The following is a 13,666-nucleotide window of genomic DNA, read 5'->3' on the forward strand; positions in this document are numbered from 1 at the left end:
TAGACTTTCTGTCTGGCATTTCTTGACTATTCCTGAACCTCCTAAGAGGTAGTGTTTTTGTCGTCCCCAATTTAGACAGGAGCAAGATAAAGTCACAGGAGGATGAAGCAACTAACCAATGGCAGGAACCCCAGGCATCTATGTTCCTCTGGGCATAGGCACATGTCTGCTCCAGATCACTTGTGCAAGAGGCTGGTCTGTGCAGCTGATATCCAGCTGGGAGTGTGTGTGTGTGTGTGTGTGTGTGTGTGTGTGTGTGCAGGCAGAGGTGAGAGACAAGGAGATGTCAGTACAAATCTATTAATTGGGATATAAAGAAGGCTGATGGAAGATAGGAAGCTGGGAGACTCTCTATCCCTTTGATGAGATGCATTGGGCCTGAAGTATGCAGCAGGAGGGGAAACGGAATGGATGATGGAGAACAGACATAGTGGGAGGTGGCCTTTTGAGAGTTAATGGGCAGTATTTGGGACAATGAGAGACAGGGAAGAATCCAAATGAGATGCTTCCTGAATTACATAGCCTGGTGGGCAGTAGGCTTGACCCCTGAGCCAGGCACATAGTGGGAAACCTAGATGTAAGGTGAGACAGAGAGCTTGGCTCTGGGCATTTGACATTGGAGGCTTCAGGTAAACATGAGGGGAATTAATTATAAACCAGACGAATGGGATTAGTCTGAGTTCATTTCCCACATTTTATGAGCTACAATACTGAGCAAGTTTCTAGGCTTCCTGAGACTCAGTTTCCCAGTGTGAATGGGGGCACTTACCACATGGAATTGTAAGATCTCAGATAAAATGTGTAAAGTTCTTGACATAGAACCTGGCTCCGAAAATGCTTTTAAACAATAAAGATAGAAGAAAACAGTAACACACAACTATAATTCCAATGACTAACATAGAATGTAGGCTGGAAGACAGGACTACTGAGGACATGGATTCTGGATTTGAGATGTGAAGTGTTGTAGACAGAAGTTTCTCTCTGGCCCGGTCCTGCAGCCATTCATCCTCAAATAAACACACAGAGGCTTATACTAATTATAAACTGTTTGACCTATTGCTCAGGTTTATTACTAACTAGCTCTTATGACTTAAATTTGCCTTTTCTTAGTAAGGCATTCTCATCTTGCTTCCTTTGCTTCTGGCTGGTGACTGTCTCTCTGTTTTTCCTCTTCTTAGAATTCTCCTAGTCTGGTTGTCTCACCTATCTGTACTTCATGACTGATTACTGGCCAATCAGCGTTTTATTAAACCAATATGAGTGACAAATCTTTACAGTGTACAAGTACATTATCCCACAGCACAGTGTGGAAGTTGATAATCTCTCATTTCATGGAACCACAGCAATTGTTTTGCAAAATGCCTTAGTTTGGGATTCCTTTAATCAGAGATATGCTATGTGCATTTCAGTACAGATGTGACTTACCAGTAGTCAATTGGATGCTTCCACTATGATGTCACAGGGCAAACAAGAGGCAGCCATGGAACTGCTCAGAAACGAGACCACTACCTAGGAAAGGCTGAATGCGATTTCAGAAGTGCACAGCTATTTTTTTTTTTTTAGCAAGGCGAGTGGATTTCCACGACTACACCTTCTTCCCACAATTCAGTGTGCTCATTCAACACATATTTACTGAGCACATAAGAGGCAAATGTGAGGTACAAGCCATTCAGACACCTGGGAAGACAAGGTCTTCTGTCTCAAGGACCTACGTTCCGGAGGGAGACAGATGAGTGGAGAGGAGAAGGTCACACGATGAAGGCCATGGTAAAAAAAAAAAACAGACTACAGAGTACGTCTTAGACACCATTGTCGGAGATTTAAATTATTTAAGCGCCCCTGCAACTCAAATGAAATCGACAGTACAGTGATTTCATTTTATAGAAGAGGAAACCAAGCTGGCGAGAGAGCAAATTAACAGGCGAAAGTCACACAGCGAGGATGCAGAGGAAGGAGGACTCAGACGTGTGTCATGTGATCGGTCTGGGCTGCGGCCCCATCACTGTGTATACAGAGGTGTGCTAATTACTTACGCAACTGGTGTGCAATTGGTATCCCCACTGATGTGATGGGCTAACCAACCGATCCTTTCATGCTGTGTGTATAGAAAACTTGTTGGACCTGGCTGCCTTCCAGGCATCAGCCACCTCCTCCTCCTCTGTTTGTAGCCCTCAGGCATGCCACCAGACAGAAGTCAAAGGGGAAATTGTGGAACAAACAACACGACTAGGTGGAAACCATGTCATGTACGGATGCCCTGCTGTTTCAGAGAAGACCCATGAGTATCTCTTCAGTTCTTGGAGCCCCCTTGATGGGGCCATCTGAACAGCCAAAGCCAAAGATCGTGATGGGCATCTCCCTGGATCTCCCTCTCCTATTCTCCTCTCAGGTTGGCTATGGGACACCTCTGATCCATGCCATGGTCTTGGGTTTGCTAATAGAAGATAGAGCCTGACCCCATCCAGGGAGTTATACTTACATTTTATGGAGCTCTGTGGTAACATCACGGCCTGAGCTAATGTTGAGGATCCCAGTGGAGCATCCTGAGACACTCCAGGCTGCCTTTCAGGCAGAGCCTGTGGGATCGATCAGGCACTCAGACAACAGGTGGTAAGAGCCCTCAGGCTTGGAGAGCAGAGCTGAGGAGCACACCTGAAAATGGGTGTTGGTCAGCCAGAGCCCATCCACCAGGGGTGAAGTTGCTGGTATATGATTGATAGCCTGGCTTTGTTGGAGCTAGGATCTTTGACGCTCAGGGAACCAGAGGTGGGCACGTGGAGGGAAAGCAGCTGCTGGCTCTGTGACGGTCTCAGAGCCCACCTGGTTGCCAACTTTGAAACTAATGTTGTTTCAGGGATGGGAGACAAGGGACATGGAATATCTGGGCTTCCCAAGATTTGGCAGGAGAAACACGGATTCTAAGTGTTTGATGTGGCAGTTACTAATTTCTGCTGGGAGGAAGCAAACATGCATTCTGCAGGGCCTGCAGACCTGCCAGGTGCACATCTTCCCCATGGTCCTGTCAGCTCCACAGGCTCCCTCAGCCTGGTGGGGGAAACTGCTGGGGCCTCAAAAAATGGATCATCCCAAATTTTGAGCACCATTTTCTTCCTCAATTATTTACAAGGAACACCACGCGCTGTAATGGAGTCTAATTCATGATGCGTTTTAATGCTTTTATAACACAATATTCTCAACACTCCCCCCTAATCTTAGCAGATGACAAGTTGCCACTATTGAATTCCCATTAATATGAATTACGGGTACAATATATTTTGCCCAATATAATTTCCTCAGCCTAATATTTTGAGGGAATGGAAATCACCCCCTCAGCATATTTCTGATGGAGGAGGTGATAGTGGGGAGAAAAGTTCCTTTGCCAGGGTGGGTGTCAGTAGGTGTGCTGGCTGGAAGGTGAGATTCTAGCATCCTGGATAATCTTTCCTCCTTCATTGCCTTCTTCTCAGGGTCAGACTCATCATCAGAACTGGGGAGGATACCACCCTAAGCTGAGTGGTCCTGCATCTTGACCCCAGAGGCAGGATTCAGATGTGGGGGTTCTCAGCCCCAGGTCTAGAGCTAGGTGGACCCTTGTGGCCACATAACCCTGGATATTAAGTGACTTCTCAAAGATTATATAAGGACAGTTATGGCATTATCCTCCATAGTTGTGACGACACGCTGTCAATGGCAAAGCCACTGAGAATTGTGGCTAGCTCACGGCAAGCTAGCTCACATCAGTGTCAGAGAAGATGATAATGGGACAGACTCACGGCACATTTTGGGTCATAGCTGATTGACTGACACTCTTAATTAGTTCCTGAAATGGTTTGTAAGAGCTTGGGGTCAATATGCTCTCATTTCCAGGGAGCCCCTTGAAGCTGGTGAGGTTGTAGTCACCTGCACCGCTGCCACAGTATAGCTGAGGCTCTTGGCAGTGTTAGAGGTATTGACCCTGAAGACAGCCCTTGATGATGTTAGTGTTCTCCAGACACCTCCCGTTTCCGGGCCTGGCTTTCTTACTGTGCATGGGAACCAAGGGCATCTTGAGCAGCTGTGGTTGGGGAAGAGAAAATGGGGCTCAGTCTCAGTTCCAGGGCAAGTCTGCCCAGGGGTGTATCTGTGCTCTTGGATGATTGTGGGCAAGAAACACAGTTTGTCTCCTCTCTCAAGTGAAGGCAATAGCAATGCTATTGAAGATTAGCATAGGGACTAAAGGAAAGAGTGTGGGCAAAGTTCTAGAAGCGCTTGGAACGAAGTGATTACCGCACAAGTGCTAAACTAAGACAGGGTCATGTAAAAAGCTGACTTGAGGGTGGGGGAGATGGCTCAGTAGGTGGAGGACTCGCTGCACAGAAATAAAGACCCGAGTTTGGGATCCCAGAATGCATGGAAGGCAGGACATGATAGCAACACATTTGTAAGCTCAGCAAATCCCATGGTGAGATGGCACAGTCCCTGGACGTTCACAGGCCAGCTAGCCTGGTATACTGAGAACAATAGGAGAACCTGACTTAAGGTGGAAGGTAAGGAATAACACCCCAAATATCTTCTGACCTCTACATGGCATGTATGCACCCATATGAACACAGGAATATGCATGTGCATTTACACACACACACACAACACACACACACAAACACACACACACACACACACGAGAAACAGCTGTAGTGAAGTGAACAAATAGGAAAAGCATCTGAAGAAAATGTAAATGTGTAAGGAGAATATTGTAATGCCAGGATCATATATACATTGAAGATGTAGGGTATAAGAAAAGAGATGCTTCACAGGTATAAAGTTCCTACTGCCAACATCACCTCATCATCTGAACGTGGGTACCAACACTGGGCCAAGATGCTCACCATGTGGTCCTGCCTTCTTTATCCTCATCATTGGCAGCGTCACCAAAGTCCTTTGATGAACAGATAGGTAAAGATAATGTAAAAAGCATCCATCCTCCCTTGCCCAATGGTAGAGGCTCATGAGTGAATAAATGCACAGGTAAGTTCTTTCATCCTGCTCTCAAACAGGTACTAAGAGCCTTTCCATGCTGAGCCTCACTTGGAGGATCTTACATTTAGTAAGGAGACAAATGAATATGCATTATGTAGTTATTCTAATAGGACCATAGCAACACTGTTAGGGGAATGAGGGAAATAATAGCAATTTTCCTCACCACCGATGTGGTCATGCTTAGGCTGTCAGTTGTAGGGAGAACAGGAAATCTGGGCAGACACACGAAGGAATTACGATTCTAGGAAGAAGAAGTGGCAAGTGTAAAGTCCCTGGTGCATGAGAGATTTTTGTAGTGTTGAGAGGCATTGCAGTCTGACTTGTGTGTGTGTGTGTGTGCGCATGTGTGTGTGTGTGTTGGGAGATTTTCCTTAGACTGAAACAGAGTCTCCCTAAGAAAATGGCAGCAAAACCATGCTATGGCACAGGCACAGATGCTTTGGGAAGCATCTGGAAGCAAACTTCCTGCATGTAGCAGTAAGTACTCACGAGTAGATAATAGGGAGCGAGCACTCACGGTAGCCACTGCAGTGGTTTTGGTGGCCCTGCTTTAGGTCAGGTCTAGGAGATGGAGGACCGCTAATTGTTCCTTATGAGTCGCCCTTGCGGCAGAGGTGGCTTTCACTCATTTATTTCTTAGCCTATGCACACACGAGTCCCCGAGGTAAGCTGCACCGTGGCTCCGGTGTCAGGTTTCTGGAATGTTCCATTCCTGTGTGTTGGCTCCATCCTCAGGCTCACAGTATGATGGCAACTACATGTCAAGGCATGACATCCAGAAATGACATGATCCAAAGGGAAGAGTTATTTTTCTTGGGACTCTTTCTTAGCAGCAAGAAAAGCTCTCCCAGAAGCCCCCAGGATATACTGGCCAGAACTGGGTCACATGACCCTTGCAGACCTCAATAAATGGAACAATATCAGATTACATACCTATTTCAGAATCATTGCAGTCCCAACTGCGACTTGGATCTGTTGATCTCAGACCTAGGCATTAGATGCTGAACCAGAAAGATTTCCATTTAAAGGTAGATGGAGAGAGAACAGATGCTGGGCAGGTGATCAGCAGCATCTGCCATAGACAAGGATGAGGTCTTTTCAGGTCTGGAGTATTTTCTAGTTAGGCTCACCCCTGAGCCTGTCACCGTTCCACCCCCAGGTCCCATCTCTCCCACCTGCCAGAGGGCCACTTCTGACCTGAAGTCAGGATTCTTTAGTAGGTCAAGAACTGAGATCACGTTCTGTGCCCGTCTGTTCCTTAGTCAGGTGAACTTCATTTAGATGTTTTTCCAGACGACATAGATATCAGTGGCACCTGTGGCCCAGGGCTAGCTACACATCCTCTTGTTCAAGATGTCAACCTTGAGTGTGGAAGACACTGTAGCCTACCTTTCACAGCCAGTGAGAAACACAGCCAACTTGTGCCCCGAGAATGAAAGAGGACAAGGGTAGGAGGACAAGGTGATTGAGTAACCCAAGAAAGGCACTTGGAGCCTTAGGAGCAGGTGTGGGTGGCCAATAGGAGAAATTTTCCAGGGGTGGGTGGCAGCTAATTGTTAGATTCAGGGTGCAGGGGCAGATTGCCTTCTGCGTCCCACACATGCTTCTGGCTCCAGCCCCAGCTCCATGGCTTCCTTCTCATGGTGCCATGGCGTATATAATATCCCCCTTTCTCCAGGAAGCAAAGGAGGGGTGAATGGCACATCCTGATGCCTGGCTCACATGCTTAGACTAGTTCTCGAGGCTCCTTATTTATCAGAGGGAAATTAAGTACTGGCCCGTGGATTCCAGAGAGGTGAATTCACAACAGAAGTCAACATACCATGTTTCCTTCACTGAAATGGAGGAGAACCCTGGGGGGCCAGCGGAGCAGAAATGACACTAAGGTGTCAGAAGCCACCCTGGTATTTGTTCCCTGAGTTATTTTTGGCCCTGCAGACAGCTCCCTGAAAAAAATGGGCTGGGCTCTGAAAGTTTATTGGTGATTTGGCTGTTTAGATTTTGCAACATAGTTTTCCTATGAAAAAAAAACCCTCTGTGACAGACAGTGATCGGACTTCCAAGCTAGTCCTCCAAAGCCTATTTAACCCCAAACATAGCTAAAGCTCTGTCCTTGTGCAGTGAGGGAAAAAATGTTTAAATTCAACACGAGTAATTAAATGAAACAGAAAACTGTTATAACTGAGTAAGAAGTAGATTCATGTTGATCTTGCATAATGCTGCTCCCAAAATCCTTCTGGAAGGAGGGGCCCTTTTGAGGGTCTGGGCAGTGACTGTTTCAGATTTATTCCACTAAGGGAAAGAGGCATCAGACTGTCTGAGTCTAGGGCTGAACATTTGTGTCATGCTGTTAGCTCTTTTTCCTGATTTCACTCTCTTCCCGAAGTATGCCTGGGAGAATGTTTCCTTGTGTGGGTTTTCATGGGGACAAGCCCATGAAAGGCATCTCCTGGGGGTGGTTTTCATTTTAAGTTAAAGCCAGCAGGCTAGGAATGGCGGTGCGTGCCTCTAATTATTAGCACTTGGGCATCTGAGGTCAGAGAGCTGTTGTGAGCTTGAGGCGGGTCTGAACCACACACAGTGAGAGTCAGGTTAGCCTGGGTTTCAGACCGAAACCCTGTATCAAAAAATCAAAACAAAGCAAAAAACAACCAAACAACAACAACAGCAATCCCAAATTGGTAGGTTAGCAACTATCTTTGTGCATTTCGTGGGGACAGCAGGGTCTTTGTCTCTCCAACTCAGGGAGGGAGGTAGTAACAGGGTCAAATATGGCCTTCAGGATAAAGGGCAAAGTCTTGGCTCAGCTGTGAGCTCATGAGTCAAATGCACCTTTAAGGTGTGATCCCCTAGGAGCTAAGGGGATGGCCTCTTTAGCAGCATGGGTCTGTGTCTGAAACCTCTCCATCATTGTTCTGTATACATAGGATGTAACATTGGGATGTCTAAGTTATGAGTATCTCATCCTGCTACCCTATCTCCGGCTAGGTGGTTGGAGTAGTAGGTGGATCCTATGCTTTCTGCCTGGGGCATAAAAGCCTTAACTAGAAGCCGGAGGACAGATAACCCAGCTTAAATAACTGTGCTGGGGACCTGCGGTTATTCTGTGAAAATGATCACAACTCTACCCATCCATGCATGATGCCTGCCTCTAGCAATGTGGTGTTGCAGTCTCTCCCCATCTCTCCTGGAATCTGGCTTGGGGAGGCTACCTGCTTTGAGTGATAGGTCTTTAGCTTCATGCTAAGGCTAGAAAAGCACCCGGGCACTGTTTTTGTCTTCTTGTTGCCTTTGAAACCCCAAACCACCATGAGAATGAGGCTGAGCCAGCCAGCCAGAAGTCACGCTGAGAAACGAGGTCCCTGGTCTGACTGTCCACAAGCCACAGATGTGGGGAACGAGACAATCTTATCATTGGAGCCCAGCTGAGCCAGCCCTGACTGTATCGTCAGAACTGTGGTGAGATCGAGCCACAAAGTCCAAGGGTCATCGTTGTACAGCAAAACTAACTTGTACACCCTGCTGCCTCCTGTCCATGAAGTCTTGTGTCTTTGTAATGCCTCACAGCCTTTTGTCCTGGCTTATGTTCTATCTCTTAAAAATGTAGTAAAAACTCACATTCTTCTCCCTCTTTAGTCAAAAAACTGAAGTTCAAGCCACACAGGTTTGCCCTCCCCAAAAGGCAGCCTTGAAACGAGTGTTTTGGAGAGGTGACATTTCTCATTTCTGTACACACTTGGTGATTGACAGATGGGTTTTAAGTCGATGAAGATACAATCCACACTGTAACTGTGACTTAAGGTGCAGGCGAAAGCCATTAGCTCGGTACTAACACATGCAGGCTGTCTCCCAATGCTTTATCTGACCTGATAATTTATCACAAGGGAAATCAAGAATACTCGTCGGTAGATCAAGGCCCGGCCTTTGGGCAGAAAATCACACACAGTGGGGAAATGTGCTAGGAGAAGGGTGGGGGTCCCTCTTCCAAGTCCATCACTTCACAGTCTTGATGTCTAACACGAGTGAGTGTACAAGAGGCAGGAGAGCTGAGAACACACCATTGTCACCATTCACAGACCCCGAACCACAAGACAGTAGGGGCTGCGCCTTAGACCTGGGGGTGGTTCCCAGGTGCCCACGGGGAGCCCAGGTCATCCTCCTAAGAGGAGCATTCCCTGGGAAGCTGAGGTGAACCTCTGGGCAGATGCATTCTTTATGAGCAGTTTCCAAGCCTGACAGCCTCCAGTGCTCATAAATGTCAACACCCGCCCCCCTCCACCGCCAGTTGTGTGGTACTCTGCGCACCGATTTCCTAGCCCCTGCAAGCTTCCCTCAGGCTTCCAATACAGGCTACCATTGCTGCTTCTTAGCCAGATTTATGTTCAAAGGCTGAGTTCCAAGGGCTGATGGGAATGTCTCAGCCTGAACGCCCCTGACCACAAGGAAAAAGAGGCCTCATACATTTATTTTGCAGGCATCTGTGAGGATTCTCCAGTCTATTCTTTCAGCAGCAGAACTGCATTTTATGAAGCTGTCCCTTTTCTGTTTCATCTGTCAAGCAGGTTTGCTGAGAATAATTTAAATTTCATGCAGCAGCAACTGCAGGGCACTGGTGCCCTCCTTCCGTTCCCACAAACAGGCCTGGCATGGAGCCATGCCTTCTCCTCAGCAGTGCCCTCCCTAGTGCCCAGACAGCCAGTGGGAGTAGGAGTGTGGTGATGGCCACGTTCCTCAGTTTCTCCTCCTGCCACATCAGAGGGGAATAGATTAGTTCCTTGAACCTCCCAGCAGCACCACCAGGCTGACTTCCCCAGAGGAAGAGCTTTGCAGATAGACCCAACTGCTAATTGTGTGTGTGTGTGTGTGTGTGTGTGTGTATGTACATGCGGAGGTCAGAGGCAGACATTGGAGATCAGAGGTCAGAGGTTGACACTGAAGGTCAAAGGTTGTCATAGGAGGTCAGAGGTTAACACCAGGTGTTTTCCTCAATCATGCTTCACCTTAGGTTTTGAGACAGAGTCTCTCACCGAACCTGGAGCCCCCCGATTTGACTAGATTGGCTGGACAGCAAGACATAGGGATCCACCTGTCCTTGCCTACCTAGCCCTGGGATTAGAGGCATATACTGCTATGCCTGGCTTTTTATGTGAGTGCCAGGGACCTACACTTAGAACACAGTAGGCATTTTATCGGCTGCACCATCTTCCTAGCCCTAAAATGAGCTTTGATTGAGTGCTTACTCGGCAGCACGTATCATTTTAGGGTTTCCTCCACACTTTAATTTACATAACCCGAAAGTGAAACACACTATTATCATTTCCATTCTATAGATGCAGAAACTGCAGCCTTGCTTGCAATCGGCAGGACTCAGTTTCAGTCTGTCTGACCCAGAAGCTCCCGCCAGCTGTGCAGTGAGAGCTGACATACTCTCTGGCTTACGTTTTCCCTTCTGTGACACGAGACATAAACATGCCCATTTTCTGTCCTGAAATTCAGAGTTTATGGTCACTAGGTGGGCCGGTGATGGCAAAAGCTGCTGTCACCCTCATGCAATCATGGTTTCCATGGTGAACGGATGCTGCTATGCAGCCTGGGGTGGAGAGAGCCGGCCCAGGCTGGTTCTGTCTTAGGAAGTAGTTATGTTTTCTCTGAGCCTCACTATTCAGAGCTACAAAAATGGGGCTGGCTGGGTGGGCTCCAAGAAAGCTTGCCTTAGGCGCTCATATTCTGGAGGTTGGAGAGCAATGGCTACGTGTTGGGGAGTGCTAGGGTTTAGCCTTCTAGACCCTCCTGGTCATCTATCTTAGTATCCCAAGAGTCCACGCTTACTCAACTGGTCTTTCATCAAAACATGCAGGAATTCTTTAGGCCATGGACAACTGAAGACACAGAAAACTCAAATCAGGCCTGGAGGCATCACAACAAAAAGAATTGTCATCACCTTGTTACCCCAGTCTCTGGGAGCATGAACGCCTTTCCAGACCCTCAGTCCTGGCAGAGCAAGGACTAGCACTGAACACCTGCATGGAGAGTGTCAGGGATGCCCTGAATATCAGCTCAAGGGATGTCTCCAAAGGCCTGAGAGCTGTCCCTTGTCTCTAAGGAAGCTTGTGTGCCTAGGGGCGGTCCTGGCCCATGAGGAAGGACACTGGTCCTCTCCACAGAGAGCCAGGGCAGTGACTTCAAGCAGCCTAAACACACTCAGGACAGCAGGAACTCAGTCCTGCTTCTGATTCTGTCATCGTTCCTTCCTCCCCGCGCCTTCTACAAGGTGGCATCTATACTTCCCTTTGAGGAATGAGCATTCTGGGCTGATGAAAAGGCTTTCAGATCCCCTGCCTTGGTCACTTGCTTGCCAGGTGTGCTGATTCAGCTTCAGTTGGGATCCGAGAAGCCATCCCTGTCCATCACCACTTCCCTCTCTTCCCCTGCTATCTCCAGTCTTACTTCCAGGTCCTCTTGAATCCCAACCACTCAAGCAATTCCCTTCCCCACTTGCTCAGGTCTCCAGCCTCTGTGCTTTCTCTAAAGAACCCCCTCTTCTTTCTCCTGAGTGGTGACAGAAAGGAACACCCCTCCTCACAGTAGGACAGCCTCGTTCATCCGGGGCCGATGCCTGTTGACAGCGGTGCCAAGGGGATGCACCACCAGACAGACAGTGCCTGCTCTGTTCTGAGCACTTCATGGAACTCCATGCATGCAGTCCTCATGGTAAGTCTGGTAATCAGGAAATACCACCCATCCCTAGAACTGAGGCTCAGAGGGATCAGACAATTTGATCAGCATCACTCAGCAAAGAGGTGAATTGGAATTAAAATTTAGACAGTTTCCAAAGCTTAGCTTTATCTACTCCATGAATTCACCACCACCGACAACTTCAACAGGGGAAAGACTGGCTCACATGGCCACACATTCATTTATATACTGACCCATGATTTCCCCAATAGCAAGGTTCTCTCCTCAGGGGCTGCTTGGTGAAGAACTGGCTGGTTGACCAGGGAAACGGCTGACAGACACCTCGGTTTAACCTGGGTGTCCACTGATGTAATCTTGGCATGGGGATGAGACACATAGGCTAGAGGACAGGCATCTGAGCCAGCGGCGGCAAGTGCATAGTGACAGGAGGCACCATTGCCAACACCAGCAGTTCTCAGCCTTCCTAACGCTGCGATCTTCTAATGCAGCTCCTCCCGTTTCAGTGACCCTCCAACCATAAAATTATTTCCATTGCTACTTCATAACTATAATTTTTCTACTGTTATGAATCATAATGTAAACCTCTAGGATATCTGGTATGTGACCCCGGTGAAAGGGTCGGTGTTTGTGACATACAGGTTAAGAACAGTTGGCCTACATCTAAGACCAGTGCCCTCAATTGAGACCACCACGGGCAGTCCTCTTGCTGCTTTCCCACCCTGTCCCTGCATACAATTCTCTAGCAACCCCAGCCCCTAACCAGATCCAAACCCAACCCTGTGGGTATGAAACTGGGCTGAAATGCTTGCACAGCAGAGATGGCATCTAGTCTCTACACTGTCAGATTCCATGGAGCTGACCTTCCTGGCAGGCCTGAACTTCCGTCCTGTCTCCAACCATGAATTGTCCATTGGCTTGGTCCCTGTCCCAGCTGTTGTTTCCTGTCTGCTGCTTGTTCTCTCCCTCCCTTGGTTGTGCTTTGGGGTCTGGCTAGTGAGGAGGGTTAGTGAATAGTGAGCTATTTTGGAGCAGATCAGGTACCATGTTTCCAAAGCAGTGGCGGGACATCCCTTCAGAGAGCCAAGGGCGCTGCCTTCCACCTGGCAGAACCCTCAGGTACATACTCAGAAGCACTCCGTCCTGGCTCTAACGGATGGAAGCCATCAAGCATGTCTGCGGGTCCGGCTTCTCTCCCACCTGGAGTCCTGGTTGTTGGCTCCAGAGGCCGCCAGTCTCCAGATGGTGAACAGCTGGCCTTGAAGACTGTCTGCCAGATGTGGCCAGCAGGGCTGGCTGGCAGCAGGCTATCCTGGACAGAGGTCACCAATTCAGAGTGGCCAGGGCCTGGTGCCCAGGACAGGAATATGTTTGGCTAGCCCGGGGAAGTGTGCCCAAATAACCTTCCATTTCTGCTATCTGGTATTATTTCCCTCCCTGCCTTGGTGGGGTGGTGTTTTCATAACAAGAAAATAAAATCAATAAGACACTGCAGCAAGATGTCAGTGTGCTGCAAGCTGGCCTCCAATAGCTCCATTGTCTCGGGTCTCCGCCGGCCTCTGCAGCCAGCAGCGCTGTTATTAATGGGAAGCAGGGCTGAAAGGGAGTTTTGAAAATCGTAGAGACAAAGGCACCGAGCACCTGGAGAGCATCGTCCACCACCATAGCTACCTCACAATGGCCAGCCTGGGGCTTCCTGCCTTTAATTTCTGCTGCAACCTTTATGAAAGCAGGAAAAGAAAAGAGTGCACACACACATGCAGCACACACATACACACCCACAGGCACACATGCAGGCCCCGAGAGGGCTCCTGGGAAGTGGTTCTGAATGGCTGGCAGAGGCAAAGATGGCCTGCAGAGCCTCTGCTTGGCCAAGGGGGATGACGGGATGAATGTGTTTCTTGCCTTGGCCATCAGCTATCCCTCTGTGGCCCAGTCTGTCTGAAGGGCTCTGCAC

At 48.4% G+C, this 13,666-nt stretch overlaps 1 protein-coding gene across 1 annotated transcript in view; it reads right to left on the bottom strand.

The window, feature by feature from the left end:
- Positions 1–13,666, bottom strand: part of Klhl29 (kelch like family member 29) — a 210,924-nt gene that overhangs the window by 113,674 nt on the left and 83,584 nt on the right.

The sequence above is a fragment of the Arvicola amphibius genome, chromosome 2 (assembly GCF_903992535.2).
Source record: "Arvicola amphibius chromosome 2, mArvAmp1.2, whole genome shotgun sequence".
Classification (NCBI taxonomy): Eukaryota; Metazoa; Chordata; class Mammalia; order Rodentia; family Cricetidae; genus Arvicola; species Arvicola amphibius.